The following is a 16,084-nucleotide window of genomic DNA, read 5'->3' as shown; positions in this document are numbered from 1 at the left end:
CTAACATGGCTGCTACTCTGAAACTTGTTAGACTTTGTCCTCACCCATAACTATTTCACATTTGGGGACAATGTATACCTTCAAATCAGCGGCACTGCTATGGGTACCCGCATGGCCCCACAGTATGCCAATATTTTTATGGCTGACTTAGAACAACGCTTCCTCAGCTCTTGTCCCCTAATGCCCCTACTCTACTTGCCCTACATTGATGGCATCTTCATTATCTGGACCCATGGAAAAGAGGCCCTTGAGGAATTTCACCATGATTTCAACAATTTCCATCCCACCATCAACCTCAGCCTGGACCAGTCCACACAAGATATCCACTTCCTGGACACTGTAGTGCAAATAAGCTATGGTCACATAAACACCACCCTATACCGGAAACGTACTGACCACTATACTTACCTACATGCCTCCAGCTTTCATCCAGACCACACCACATGATCCATTGTCTACAGCCAAGCTCTACGATACAACTGCATTTGCTCCGACCCCTCAACAGAGACAAACACCTACAAGATCTCTATCAAGCGTTCTTACAACTACAATACCCACCTGCTGAAGTGAAGAAACAGATTGACAGAGCCATAAGAGTACCCAGAAGTTACCTACTACAGGACAAGCCCAACAAAAAAAATAACAGAACACCACTAGCTGTTACCTTCAGCCCCCAACTAAAATCTTTCCAGCGCATCATCAGGGATCTACAACCTATCCTGAAAGACGACCCATCACCCTCACAGATGTTGGGAGACAGGCCAGTCCTTGCTTACAGACAGCCCCCCAACCTGAAGCAAATACTCACCAGCAACCACACACCACACAACAAAAACACTAACCCAGGAACCTATTCTTGCAACAAAGCTCATTGCCAACTGTGTCCACATATCTATTCAGGGGACACCATCACAGGGCCTAATAACATCAGCCACACTATCAGAAGCTCATTCACCTGCACATCTACCAATGTGATATATGTCATCATGTGCTAGCAATGCCCCTCTGCCATGTACATTGGTCAAACAGGACAGTCTCTACGTAAAAGAATAAATGGACAGAAATCAGATGTCAAGAATTATAACATTCAAAAACCAGTCGGAGAACACTTCAATCTCTCTGGTCACTTGATTACAGACCTAAAAGTCGCAATATTAAAACAAAAAAATTTCAAAAACAGACTCCAATGAGAGACTGCTGAATTGGAATTAATTTGCAAATTGGACACCATTAAATTAGGCTTGAATAAAGACTGGGAGTGGATGTGTCATTACACAAAGTAAAACTATTTCCCCATGTTTATTTCCCTCCCGCCCCCCACTGTTCTTCACACGTTCTTGTCAACTGCTGGAAACGGCCCACCTTGATTATCACTACAAAAGGATTTTTTTCCCCTCTCTCCTGCTGGTATTGGCTTACCTTGATCATTCTCGTTACAGTGTGTATGGTGACACCCATTGTTTCATGTTCTCTGTGTATATAAAATCTTCCCACTGTATTTTCCACTGCATGCATCCGATGAAGTGAGCTATAGCTCATGAAAGCTTATGCTCAAATAAATTTGTTAGTCTCTAAGGTGTCACAAGTACTCTTTTTCTGTTAGAAGTGTGCTGCTTATGCGTTAAACAGTCTACATATTCATGAGCTTAAGGTGTTACTAAGGCCCATGAAGATATGGAGCCAACGAAAGGATGACAGTAGCTAATTTTGAATCTTGACAAATGAGTGAAAGGGATGTTTTCTTCCTTTCCTGAAATTAGAGGAAAGAGAGTTATAAAAACACTCTGAATTGAGCAGCAGCTCACCTGCTCTCTCCACTCTTCTCCTCATCTTCACTGTACTCAACAGAGAATATCCAGTTTATCTCACCTCTTTAAATAAACAGCTAATAAGAACAAGCAATGACAGAGAAGCATCAAGAAGGAACAACTTTCCAATTCAGATGAGGACATCCCCAGGGCTTCACCACAGTTTAGTAAGATGGAAGTTAGCTAAAGCACTGAGAAGGAATTAAATTTTTTGTCGTGATTTTAATGGGCATTGAAAATACTATTATAACATAAGATACTAGTAGCTTATCTTAAATACCAAATTATTTGAACCATGTGTTTCTGGAGTGGAGACATAGATCTACCGTTGATAAGAGAGAAATAGTGGGATTTGATTTGGATGTAAGATCAGGCTGACCAATATTGTCTCATTGTTTCCTTATACTCCTCTGTCTTATGTCTGTCTGTCTATCCATCTCTGTCTCTTGTCTTATACATAGATTGTAAACTCTTTGGGGCAGAGATTGTCTTTTTTTTCTATATTGGTACAGTGCCAAGAAAACTGGGGTTCAGTCCATGACGAAGGATTCTAAGTGCAGTGATGATACAAATAATTGATAATAATTCTTAATTAATTTGCCTTTCTGAAGAAAACCACTTATTTGGCTTCTTCTGTGTAATTGATTTACAGACTTCTTTGGTTTCATAAGGCTTAGTTAAGATGATCCACCTTTACCCATCAATAAATGGTTTCAGTGATCTCATTACTAATTTCGGGGAATAATATACTTTGGTCTTAATTTACAGAGAGAGGAGTCCCCCTAAACCCTCTGCCCCAGGCAGGCCCACTCTCAAAGGTGTAATCTCTTGTCAAAGCTCTACAAACAGGCATACAGAAGAGACTTAGGTCTGGTCTACACTACACAGTTAGGTTGACATAAGGCAGCTCGCGTCAACATAATTATGTCAGTGTACATACAGCCTTCCTCCCTCCAATGTAAGTGCTCTTCTCCACCAGCATAATAACTCCATCTCCATGAGAGGCGTAGGGCTTATGTTGGTGGAGTTTGTCTGTGTAGACACTGTGTCACTTATATGGGCTGTTAGCTCTCATGTTAATTTCCAGCAGAGCTGTGAAATTGACAAGAAAGCCAGGCAGCTAGACTCTAGCTCTAGTCTACTCTAGACTTTAGCTAGACTCTAGCTCCCCTGGAAAGCTGTACGGCTGGGTGCCGTTCCTGGCTGGGAGCCAAGGCAAGAAGCCTGGGGAGCTGGACCCCGCTCCTGGTGGGAAACAGGGAGGCAAAAGCCCCAGGCATCTTCCATCCTACTCCTGGAGGGTAATGGAGAGGTGAGATGCCCTGGGTGGCTTCCCCCTGTCCCAGCGGGGAACGGAGAACCAAGGGGGGGCACCCCACCCAAGCCTGGGAGCCGGTGGGGCAGCCGGGTTCCCAGCAGGGAGCTGCCAGCTCCCTACACTGCCCCTCTGAGGTCAATGGAAGCACTCCTGGTGAGGATGCACACCACAGACCCCAGGAGGGTTGTGTGGATGTGTACCACTGCAGTAATTACTGTGGTGGCTGTAAGTTGACCTAATATAGGTTGGCTTTGGTTTTTAGTGTAGACATACCCTAACTGAAGTAACCATTTTTTTAATTGTTTGTACTCTGTGTTGTTCTGTTTAATATTTTCTTTTACTTACTAATAAAATTGCGGTAGTTCATAATTGTGGTTGTTCTGCTTGTCTTTAAGCATGGTCTCTGCTCAGGTATGGCTAACAACTCCATCTGACTACAATAGTAGAAGTCTCCTCCTTGAATTGGCATTGAGAGACAATTGTTAAGATTTGGCCTCCAATGTCTTGTTTCTCTCGACTACATTTGTATTATTTTTGGGATAAAATTACTTGGCTCTCAGCAACATAAAACACCCTTTTCTATCTCACCTGGGTATTGCATATGTATGCTTTATATAATATTCTTTCTTATCTGATTTATCTTTCCATCCAAGGCAATATTAGTGCCTGTGCTGGATTTAGTGATTATCTTTATCTTTATGGTCCTTTTTCTACAGGTAGCACTGCTGCTTTGGTCTATGCAACGAACCATATCAACAAGTAGAGAAGTAGATAGGGAGCCTGTATTTCTTTGTGGCTATTGAGCATTGCTCCTGCCATATGGAAAGAATAAGACCAAAATGGCTGTAGGAGGTAGCCCTATGCCACTGCTGCTTATTTAATGTTTAGTACCTTTTGAAACTAGACTGGCCTGTATTTCTAATGAGAATTAAAAATAGTACCATTATTTCTGGAGCATGAAGAAGAATGAACTGTTTTACAATAAACTGGGACCCTGTTCTGCTTCAGGATACTAGAGCAGATGGAGACACTGAAGAGAATCCTGAAAAGATTCAAGATGCATTGTTCATTTCCTTTTATTGTCGCTGTTTACCAGAAATAGCAGAATGTAGTGTTGTGAATTGTAGCAATTGATTCATAAATAAACAAAACCCAGTCTGGAAAACACTAACTGCCCCCAGCCTCAATCCTAACTTTGACAGATGCTTTTAAAGTTTGGGTTGGGTTCAATAAGCCCTTCGCCAACTTCTCCCTTGTTATCAAGGCTTCCTTATAGCCTACAAAATACATGGGGGAAACTGATGTCAGAGGGAATTTTGGCATGAGCTGCTGTCATGAGCCCATCAGAGATTACCTGCAAACCCAAAAATGGAATACCTATCTAAATGATATAAAAGATGGTCTAACAGTCATGTCACAGACTTCCTGTGAGTGACTTTCTCATCTGTAAACTGGGAATAATAACAGTTCCTTTATAAACATGTTTTGAGGATAAATTCATTACTTGGTGAGGTGTTCAGAAACTACAGTGATATGGGCTACATAAGTACATAGAAAAAAATATGCCCAGTATGTTAAGAGGGACTAGTTGAAGGATGAATACTCTGGGCAGAGGGACTAAAAAAAGATGGAGTCCAGAGGAAGGTAGGAAAAGGTAAGAAATAGGGTAGGTCTTCACAGCTAATAAAAAAGGTCTGTTCTTGGGTTGCCTCACCTGCATTAACTAATTCAGATTAAAATAGCTGGTTTTAATTCTAACTCCTAACCTATGTGAAAAGCCAAGTTGCTGTGTCTTCACTGCTACTTTAACCTGAGTTAGCGAGTTAAGAACACACCTTTTCTACAGTGAAGACATAGGCAAAGAGACCTCAAAAACTCAGTTAAGTGGGCAAACTTTACAGAGCCTGCCCAAACAGTCCAGCCTTTTGAAAGTTTATGAAAATCCCACTGTAAAAACCAATATTACATTTTAATTTTAAAATAATAACAACATAGGGCTCATTCACTCCCTCCCATAGGAAAACCAAACCTTTTCTGGAATTTTAAATGATAATGGACTTAAATTTGGAAACCTAGGTCTAAATTTTAGCACTGCCCACCTCCAAATTTTGGGAAACTTTGGATCTGGCATTGGATCCACATGCCATGTCCTCATTATGGGCAAAGTCATCCAGTGTAAATCAGCATAGTTCCACTAAAGTCTCAGTGTGTCTGTCTTTAGTTCTAAAACTTCACTTCATGTTTAAAAAAATGTTTTGCTTTCAGAAGGAGGAATACAGGAATATTTCTTCTGTACTGAGTGAAATTCACCCTGCTGAAGAGTGCAGATACAAGGCCAACCAACTGCTTAAGTGCCACTTAAGCCCTCTTTGAGGTGAGTTTTACCTCCTGTTAATCTGATAAGGACTGGCAAATTGATTTGAAAATAAGTAGGAAGTACCTAAATATGAACCAACCCATTTTTTATTTTTGGAACATTTGGAAAGGCTGCTTATTTACCTTTTGATTTACACCTACATTGAAAGAAGTGGAACTGGCAAATACACAAAATCTCACAGGAAATCTTAGCAAGATTTCCAACTTCAAGTGCATGCAGATAAACTTGTGCAAGTCTGAAGTTCATTAACTTGAAACACACAGACAAGTTTTATTATAAAGCCTGCTTGTGTAATCCAGAGGTGAGCATGTGTTACAGGTCCCTGTCCTTGCTGACCTACAGAGGATAGGCAAGCCTGGTTAGTCAGCTCAAACTGTAGCAGCTTGTGCTTTTGGTTCTGGCAGTCCACAGTTCAGTCATTGGTGTGTCAATCAAGCTTGTTTATCATGTTTCTTTATGAACAAGGCACACATGTATATTCTTTTCTCATAGGAAAAACTACATTATTTTGCATAGAAACGTTTTGTACATTTCCAAATATATTGGCTTGTTTAAAAAAAATGCTTTATGACAATGGTGTCATTAGCAAATGTTGCACCGTGTGTATAAATGCAATGCCATGTAGAAATGCTAATGCTATGTAAAATGTCCCTTTCTTCCAGGTGAACCATAATATTTAAATAAGAGTATCTGAACAGTACTCTTTTCAGAGTGTGGTAAAATATCTCTCAGACACCATTACTGCAAAAGGTTGTAAAACCTCGCCCCCATGTGAATGTTTGGTTCTGAAAGTCAGGCAGTGATGTAGTGAAGGCACCGTCAGGAATATTTTACCATTTTCCTGTCTGCTGGCATTTTCTTTCATCCTGTCTCCTAATCAGAACCGAAAATAATTGCCACCTGGAAATCATGAACAGTCTTGGCACTTCATATGAATGCCACAACATAGTGTGAGTGGGCAAAGATGCTTTGATTAATGTACTGGCGGAAATCTATTGAACTCCATATAGCACTAGGAATTTCTCACCATAAATATATAAAATTATAACTCTGCATTGCAGCAGCACTTCGCTCCAGACACGGAGGTATTCTGTGTCACACATACAGGAGAGGCCACATACTATTTTATTTGTCAAATTACATTAAGAGTACGACTACAGCATATATGTTTCCTTCTCTTCGGGCTTACTTTGCTATTTCGGATGTTTGTGGTTTACTAATACTACATAAAATACTCTCTGGTTTATTTCATTTACCCACTCCAAAAAATCAAAGTTGCTCTGTATGTTAGAACTAACAGGAAAAGCTCTGAGAACAAAACTTACACAGAGCAGCTGGATGAAATATAGCAACAATGTTTTGGTTTTCTTTATCCTGACAAAAATTCTTGGTTTTGAGAATTTTTATGAAATGGGAATAGATTTTTTAAAAGGTTGCCAGTTTTTGATGAAGAACATGTCTGAGGATATTTTCGCAATCATTCCCTAACAGCAAGCATTTGTTATCCTCATTGCTTTCCCACTTTCCATGGGTTGGTTGAGACACGCTGTGCTGGGTACTGATTGGCTCATTGGCTAGGCCTACCTCATATATTCAGGAGTGTTAGCAGAAGCCATTTTGATGAATACTTTCAGAGGGAATGGTAGTCCCAGGAAGTAGGTCTATGCAATACTCTGGTGCAGTGTGGTGTGAGAAGGATAGGTATCCCTTATCCAAGGAGCGCCGAGGCTTTCAGAGAGGCAATGGAAGAGAAATTAATGCACTCAAGAACTGAACATGCTGTTTCTCCACCTGCAGAACGCCATCACCAGGTAAAGCTGGAGGGGGTTGTGTAGGGACAGTGGGTTACATATCCTGGGTGAGAGTCCCCAGGATGTAGGTTTGGACATTTAAAATAGGCATCCAAATGCTGACCTTTATTGTTAAACTAATATGGAATTTGGTTTTGAGCTATTTTAGTGCTCATATTTACATGGTTTTTATACTGTGCTCCTCATTGTGTGTCATTGTGTGTAGGTGAAAGAATCGGTAACATTTTGGGCACACTGATGGAGTCCAGGTGGGAACACAGACTAGCTTTTCTTTTGCAACTCTGTAAATAATAACTCTTTTGCCCTCAACCTTAAATTTGTTTTCCTTCCCTTTGTTGCCATTACAATCTGGCTTATAATCATTCATCACATTGAAGGGAGAGTGCAGAATGTAGTGTAGATTTCCATGCCACTTGCAGAGGTGAAATATGATTGCATCTTTCGCTGAACACTTTATCCCTCCCTGACCTGATATGTACCTGTCTGTGGACATCTGTGTCCCCCTGTGGGTGAAATCAAAGAAAGGTGAGGGCGCTCAGCACCATATAGGATCAGACCACTAGAAATCGTTATGGGATGCTGTAAGTATTTTTAGGTATTTTACAGCTAAGCCACACTTAAGCCCAAGCAAATGGGCTATAGAAAAGAGGTTGGGTTTGTGTGACTGCAAGGGTGTCATCCTTCCAAGCATGCAGACCTTTTTGCGGGTTCCCAGCATCCTACCTCCTCTCTACAAAGGGATCCATACGATTTCACTTGCATTCAGGATCTTCCTTCACAGTCGGGTTAGTTGGATACTCTTCAATACTTCAGGGCTGTCATATCTCTAGTTAAACAAAGAATAACTAAACAAGACCATGCTCAGTATGGGATATGCTTTCAGTTGGGCATTCATACATTTTGATATGGCACAGGATGAGTTAAAACTCATGCAGGAGAGTCTTTGCTGCAGAATTAATTCACAGAGCTATTCATGAATTACATGAATCTTTATTATTATTATTTTTGCTAGCATTAATCTAAACTATCACAGGAAAGCTGTTTCTTCAAGTACTATTATAAAGTACTCTGTGTTTGAACTATTATGAGCCTTTGGTATATTGGCAATTATTTTAAGAGTGCTTTGATACATAATAACTTATCAGAATATGAATATTACAGTTCTTCAATAAGAATTAAACCAGCACCAGAGAAGTTATAATATGAAATACATTTAGATAGTCATGTGTGAACACTAAAGAACATCCTAGCAATACATGTAACTGAAAATATACCATGAAGTACTACAATGAATCCATTGCTTGGTTTATATGTTTACATATATCATTATCATGATCCCATCCCACTCCTCATTATGGGTCACAAGTGAAGGCCCATGTACTTTAGCTCCAAAACAGACTTCTACTACTTGAACTTAAGTAGTAGCTCCATTAGCGTCAACAGTAACAAACTGTTCTCTTCTAATCCATCCATGAGAGGGGGACGTGACATAGATTTTGCCATTGTTTTTTATTCTTGAATTGTGTTAACATTGGAGAGGCAAACTTTGCAGCCCCCTACATGAGCATGTAATGCTACACCATTTGCAAAGAGAGCAGGGCAATGGAGAGCTTGCACAGAGAATGGGGGTCTAACTCTGTCTGTAGGACAACAATTTGTTTCATGGCAACTTCTGAGGTTCCATCATTTGTTTTCATTCTTCACTGAAATGAAAACAGACCCTTTTGGTCATGAAAATAGAATTTGGTCATGAAAATAGGGGAGAGAGGTGTGCGCATGACACATTCTAGTCTGGTGATTAGAGTACTGGCCTGGGATGTAGAAGACCAAGGTTTGAGTCACTGTGCCTATGTCAGGCCACAGTTTTCCATCCCAGCTCACTCCAAATCAGGCAGAGCAGAGAGTTGAACCTGGGTCTTCCATAACCCAGGCCAATATATTGAGTATCTCTGGCACAATCACCTTTCCGGTGAAAGTTTTGTGGAATCTCCTGCATCATTGTGACATGTTTCCACTTAGATGAAACAACATATTTCTGCTAAAATGTTCCAACCAACTCTACTGGTATCTCATCTCTGGTATCATTGAGAGGAAAGTTTTTATTATTGTTGTTAAATGTATTATGTTCCATCCAAGGTGCCCCCAGCTAAGGTTGGGGCCCCATTGTGGTACAAGCATCATAAGAGACAATCTCTGTCTAAAGAGTTTACAGTGTAAATAGACAAGACAGACAAAGGGTGGGAGAAAGGAAGGATTTTTATCTCTGTTTTACAAATGAGGAAACTGAGACACAGATTAAGTGATTTGCCCAAAGTCACTAAGCTAGCCTGTGATAGAATCAATAAAGGGCATCCCAATAAAACACAATTAAACACAAGACTAGTCTTCCTCTCTCTTGCTTTGTTAGGAACATCTCATGTACAGGCTCCAATCTAATATTGCAAGCACACATCTCTGGGCTTCGTATAGAACTCTCAGATTCCACATATAGGTTCATTATTTTGTTGCTTTAACTGGTATTTAATGTTTTTGAGCTTTCTCTACCTCCACCTCAATTTTTGTGCTTTCTGTACAATACTTTATGTTGCACACACCCCATCTTCTGCAATTAAGGAGTTTGGTAAAATCTCAGTTAGACTTCACAACATATTAAACATATTTCTCCAAGGGTGTAAAAGAAATTAAAATGCTTACTTGTTGCGCCACCTCAGTACAAATGTGTTCAGACAATGAAGGGCTATATGCAAGGTATGGTGGTTAATTAAATGTTCTGTGCTAATTCATTTGTCAGATTTGATCTATTTCTCTGTAAGAATAAAACTGTTGCAATAATGTTAAGGGTCTGGCTTAAACCTACCACAGAAACTTCAGAGTTATGATTGCCATAGTACTCTTAACACAGTTTCTTATGCATAGCTATTATGGGTCTCATCCTGCCCTCATTGCAGTCAATGGGAATGTTGCAGTTTATTCAATGGTGGCAGAGCTGAGTTCTATTTTAACCCTTTCTTTATTGATAGTTGCAAGATATGGGCCTATCTCTGGTGTCCTTTACACCAGTTTGAGTCTGGAGTATCTCCACTGAAGTTGACTTCTACTGGTTGGTAAAAACAGAGAGAGACTAGTATCAGGTCTTTTATAGATGAAGAAAATAGGAAATTAAAATATTTCTAATAATATGTTTAAATTAAATATTACCTAATCATCAAGACATAGGACATAGCTTCAAGAGAGAGTCCACTGAAGATAATGGAGTTACTGGTGAAAGCCACTGTCAATGAGAATATAGAGAGTTATAAATGAATGACATTGCAGTTCTGATTCTGGGGAATACAATTTTCAGACTTACTTGAGAAATTCAGTGGTTTGGGGATTTGGCCCTTAGAAAGCGTGTAAATCAAGCCTCAGACAGTTTGGGTTAGCTTCAGAAATAGTATGAAGTGAAACTTACAGGATTGTTAATTAGATAATAACTTGCCAAATACTATAGAATTTTAGGTTTTATATTTCAGTCCTAGTTCAGGAAACAGAAAAAGGCAGCTGAATTTCCCTGTGACTATGTGGTAGTTAAGAGGTACCTTCTGGGTCAATAGGTGCTGTCATGTTACATGTCAGTATTGCACAGATGTGAAGAACTTATCCCACGTAAAGAATGTTTGAAAAATCACTGTTTGGTAATTCAATTTGACTTGTTTTCTTTTGATATGAACAGTACATTTAGGGTGAAATTGATTTCTGTCTTGGCCTGATGCTGGTCCTCTATATAGGTGTAAAATGTACAGCTAGGACTTGATCTAACATACTGAAACCAGTGGAAAAACTTAATGGGTGTTGGAGTGGACTCTTATTCAGCAGTACCTGAATTTCACAAATACCATATTTTTTGCTAAATTATGGGAAATGATGGATATGATGTAAAATTTAATAGAACTGGTCAACATTTTGTGAATTTTAAAAATTTACACCGTGACCACTTTTACAACATAAATTTTATTACATGATTACTTGAGTCCTTTAAACTAAAATGGTACTTAATGTTGTGCTGGGTAATACTGGATGGAGCTACAATAACTTTAGGGAAACATCCAGCAATTTGTCAGATTTTAATGTTCACATTCATCAGAAGATGAGATACAGGAAACTGCTTGTTTTTCCATGAGCTTTTTTAAAAACAAACAAACTTGGTATCAATTTCTAAACAAATTATAAAACTTTTTATACCTGTTGGAGAGACTGCCTGGTTTTGATCTGCTTATTTTATTTATAGAACCAATATACATGAGGAGATGTATTTGTATTTGCCTTTGTTTTGGGGCATTTAATTTTGGAGTACCCTTGTGAGAAAAATAAATAAGGTTTCTGCTGGAATTTAACCTTATACAATTCATTCTTGGTATTTGCAGTTCTGTCACTAGATGGCATGCTGTATGTATAAATTCAGAACTGCTTTTGCTTAAGCTTCCTTTGTGTGTTATACTTTAGAAGACGCTAAATAATGCCAAGTAATGAGTTAATTCATAGAGACATATAAATAGCCAAGGAATGCCAAATAGACAGTTCATATGTAAAGAAATCAGGGTGAAATTGACAACAGCTGAGAAGACGATTTAACTGAAAGTAAACTTATGTAACACATGCGGAGTGGATAGATAGCAAGAAGTGGACGCACATGACAAATGTCAAGCTGACAGGCTCTCATGTTGGTGTATGATACAGACCTCAAAAAATCATCATTATTAGAAGCATGAGTGATTGCCATATATATGGTTCTGATGAAGAACAGGTATGCAACAACAACACAAGATCAGTTATTTTGATTGGTATCACACGGGGTTAAATCATCAAATTGTGTTCATATAAAAATGCAAGCAAAAAGCAATGACAATTATTATAAATATTTATGCTGCAACTATTATGGAAACCATGCTAGTAAACCATTCAGTTTATAAGAAAGATTAAAACATATGCCGAGAGAATGTTAGGTAAGAAAAGATTCACCACTTCCCCTGATGCTATGAAAGTTAGATGCACAGCTCAAGGACAGCAGTATTATATTTCTCTTTCTTTCATTTTGGAAAACAATTCCTTTGTGCATGTGAAATGATACTGTGCTTGTCACTGCTTCCTCATTTTGGACACAAATTTACATTGAAAACATAAATTTATCTGCTTTGTTTTTTAAATTATTTACATCAGAAATGCAGAGTCATGACCCCTGTAATTTGAGCCTATAGGGACAAATCCCACAGCATTTTAAACTTCCCATAGTTTTGTATATGCCTTTGTGATGGCCAACGCATGAGGGATTGAAGCTCAGGCCGCCTGTCTTAAAGATGTGAGCTCCCACAGCTTGAGCTAAAGAGTCAGGCTCTTCAGCTGAGAACTAGAACAGACTCACATCCATTGCATATTGGGTACAGAGGGGGGTTACGTAACAATGACCAGAAAGTTACACCTTGTCTGATGTCTGTGTTCTATACTGCATCTGACATTTAGGCCTCAACAATCTGAGAACTATTCTAGAAATGTGTCAGAATGGAATTTACTAAATATTAAAATATCTTACTGGGTTACATTCTATAACGTGTGGCCAAACTCTGGTTTGCGAGCCACGTGCGGCTCTAACCTTTCCCCCCACCCCTTTCTCCACCTACCAGACTTGGGGGGAGCTCGAGTTACATCTGCCTTGCAGCAGCGTGGTGGGGTAGGGGCTTCTGCCCAGCTGGGAGGCGAGGATCTTGGGGCTTCAGCCCCAGGGGCATTCCTGCTGGGGTTTGGGGCTTGAGGCACGTGTGCCTTGTCTCCCAAACATCTGAATTTTCATATGTGGCTCAGAGGCTCAGTAAGTTTGGACATCCTTGTCATATAGTAGAGTGTCTGCAATTACATTAGGATAGATTCTGTCACCTTACTTCTCTACTAGCCCTACTGATGTAAACAAAACAACTTGAAGTAAAATATTACTGCACGTGACTGAGGGTGACAGAATCTGGCCTTTTGTGGCCTCCCCCTAATCACATTGTAAATATGAAGTATAACCCATATAGTTAATCTACTGGATTTTGTACTAAGTATATATAGCAACAAAATTACCTTCAGAAAAACTGCAGTAATGTCATACATATGAAGCTAAAAAGTAATTAATGCAACCACGTAATTAACTTCCCAGGTCTATGAATATATATATTTTTTGCAAGTGTCTAAAAGCATAACAGGATACTATAAAGGGTGAAAAAACCATTTTTTTTAAATGGAGAGTTTGCTTCCAAAGATTGAAAGAAATAAGATCAGAGGACAAGGTTTTCTAAATATAAAGTTAAGGTCCTAAGTGGGCTGTCTTTTGAAAAGCGTCGAACCTGAAGCAGTTCCCATTGATTTCAGGGTGAACTGTTGATTGTTCAGCTCCTCTTAAAATCAGCCCACTGATTAAGGTGCCTAAGGGATTTAGTGGCCTAAGTGTATGCACCTATTTCTGAAAATCTTGATCAAAATAAACATTTATTAATCAAATCCTCCTCCTTCATCTCAAATAGTTTTCCAGTCTCTCCCTGCCAGTGTCCTGCTTTCCTTCACAGATCACTGGCAGAAGGGCTGCCAAAACTGTGACCCCCATTGTCTGAGGTTAGCAGAAATAAAATGTTGTCTTGTGTACAAAGTGGTTCCTTGTGTCTGTCAGCACAGGACGAGTTTTACAGATTCTGCAGCCCTTCCTTATGCTGAGTAACATTTACCTGAGTGAATTCCCACATTGACTCACTTATCGGAATGCTCAACATGGGTTGGTTTGTACAGTTTGGCCCTGTGCTGTTTCTCTGACAGGTTCAAAACTGCTGTGGTTTTGGAACATAAACTATTGAGCAGGACTACAGTGCCTCCCTTGATGGTCATTACAATCCTGCATCTTAAAGCCAAATTTAGTTAAATTTGCTTTAATTTCTCATCAACAGCAAATGTGAAATGGATCCCTTTGCCCACAGGACTGATGGGGAGTGGGGCGCAGTGTGTGTGTGAATTAATTATACTGGAGACTCCAAAATGTGTGTAGAAGCCGTGTAAATAAAGAGAAATGGGAGGATATGGGGCGCCAGCAAACACGATGTACCTGGACTCCAGATTTCTCCTGACAGACCTGTTTACCCACAATGGCTTTCAGGTGAGGCTATGATGAGGAAAACAAATTAAAGTTCCACATGGAGATATTACCAATCTCCCATACTTTGCACCATAGAATATAATTATTTAGCATCTAATTGAAACACTGTATACCTGTGGAGGAGCTGACAAAGATGTAGGGTGAAATCCCAGGCCCACTGAAGTTACTGTGAGTTTTGCGATTGATTTCAGTAGTTTCAGAAATTTCACCCTTGAACCCTATCTGCTATACACATTGAATGAGATCCAAAAGATGAAGATTTTCACTTCTTTGATGCTACCCATAGTAATCTTGCATTTAGATCTAATCAAATATTGGTTATCCCACCATTAACAATTTGACAATACCCATAAAGAACAAGGGTTGTGCGGGACTCTTGAGAATCTTGGCATACGTTAATTAGAATGCTCTAGTCAAGTAGACCTCAGGGTATTTGGCTAACAATTTTTGAGCCCGGCAAGATGGGTAATGAAAGAAGAATTGCATGATTTTTGTTTCTGTGCTTAAAGGGGTTGGGCCAGGAAATTCTACTCTTTTCAACTAAAAGATGATGATAAAGTTAGAAGAAATAGAGCAGGGATGTACCCAATTTAGCAGCGCTTCCAAAGAACATGGGATGCTATCAAATCCTTGTCTCTTTGAGAGACATGAAAGGAGGTGAAGGGTTTTTACAAGGAAGATTGTATTTACTTCAGTGCAAACCCTGCTTTAAGCATTCTTCACCAAAATAAACTCCCCAAACCCTGATCTAGTGACTTAAATGCCTCCCAAATATAGGTGCTGGAACTAGGGGTGCAGGGGGTGCTATTGCACCCCCAGCTTGAAGTGGTTTCCATTATATATAGGGTATATAGTTTGGTTCAGTGGCTCTCCTAACCCCCCTTTCCCCCTATAAAAATTGTTCCAGCACCCCTGCTCCCAAAGATCAACAAACGCTATGGGTAGCTTTCAAATATTTACATACTTATTGACCATGGAACACAACACGAAATATTGAAATCCAGATCCATCCTCATCTTTACAAAGCTCCTGCATATCAGCTCCCTGCTGTAAACAGTTGGTTATCAAAATCCAGCTGCAATGTCAGCAAGACTCCTGGGAATATAATATGCTGGGGTAATTTTTGTCACCCTCTGAAAACCCTAGAATTATTATATTTGTATTCCCATCCCTGCAAAAGGAGCCAGATCAATTTAAATGCAGCAAAATCCAGCATCCAACATGAAACATTAAAACCAAAGTCATCTGCATGTACATGATCCTTCCATGGAGTGTTTTGTTTTGTCTTTCTGCTGTAATGTCATTTAAAGAAAATTCTTATACATGACAAATGCTAAGGGAAAATAAAAAGACTGAAAGTTACAAAAGTGAAGCAACAAGAAAATGTGGATGAGACCCCTAAAGCAAAGATGCTGCATAACACACCAGCAAGACGCCTAAAAAACTTGAAATTAGATTCCTTAGATTCCATAGATTTCTATTATTCTTTCTGTAGATTAAGTATTCATGTTCTCTATGCGCACAATGTTAGCTAATTCAGCCACTCATTCTTTGTAATTGACAATGAGGTTTTTTCCCCAGTTTTTTCATATGATGCTTTGGTACTTGGTGTGCTTT

General features: G+C 39.4%; 1 long non-coding RNA gene across 1 annotated transcript in view; it reads left to right on the top strand.

Annotated features, from left to right (window-relative positions):
* The first annotated feature begins 7,122 nt into the window (after positions 1-7,122).
* Positions 7,123-16,084, top strand: part of LOC122461756 — a 162,812-nt gene continuing 153,850 nt past the window's right edge. The window contains exon 1 of the long non-coding RNA XR_006283913.1: positions 7,123-7,314. This is a non-coding gene — a long non-coding RNA (uncharacterized LOC122461756). The remainder of the gene's footprint in view (positions 7,315-16,084) is intronic.

The sequence above is a fragment of the Chelonia mydas genome, chromosome 9 (genome assembly GCF_015237465.2).
Source record: "Chelonia mydas isolate rCheMyd1 chromosome 9, rCheMyd1.pri.v2, whole genome shotgun sequence".
NCBI lineage: Eukaryota > Metazoa > Chordata > Testudines > Cheloniidae > Chelonia > Chelonia mydas.
Note: the sequence above shows the minus strand (reverse complement) of the source record. Positions and strands in the feature narration are given on the sequence as shown.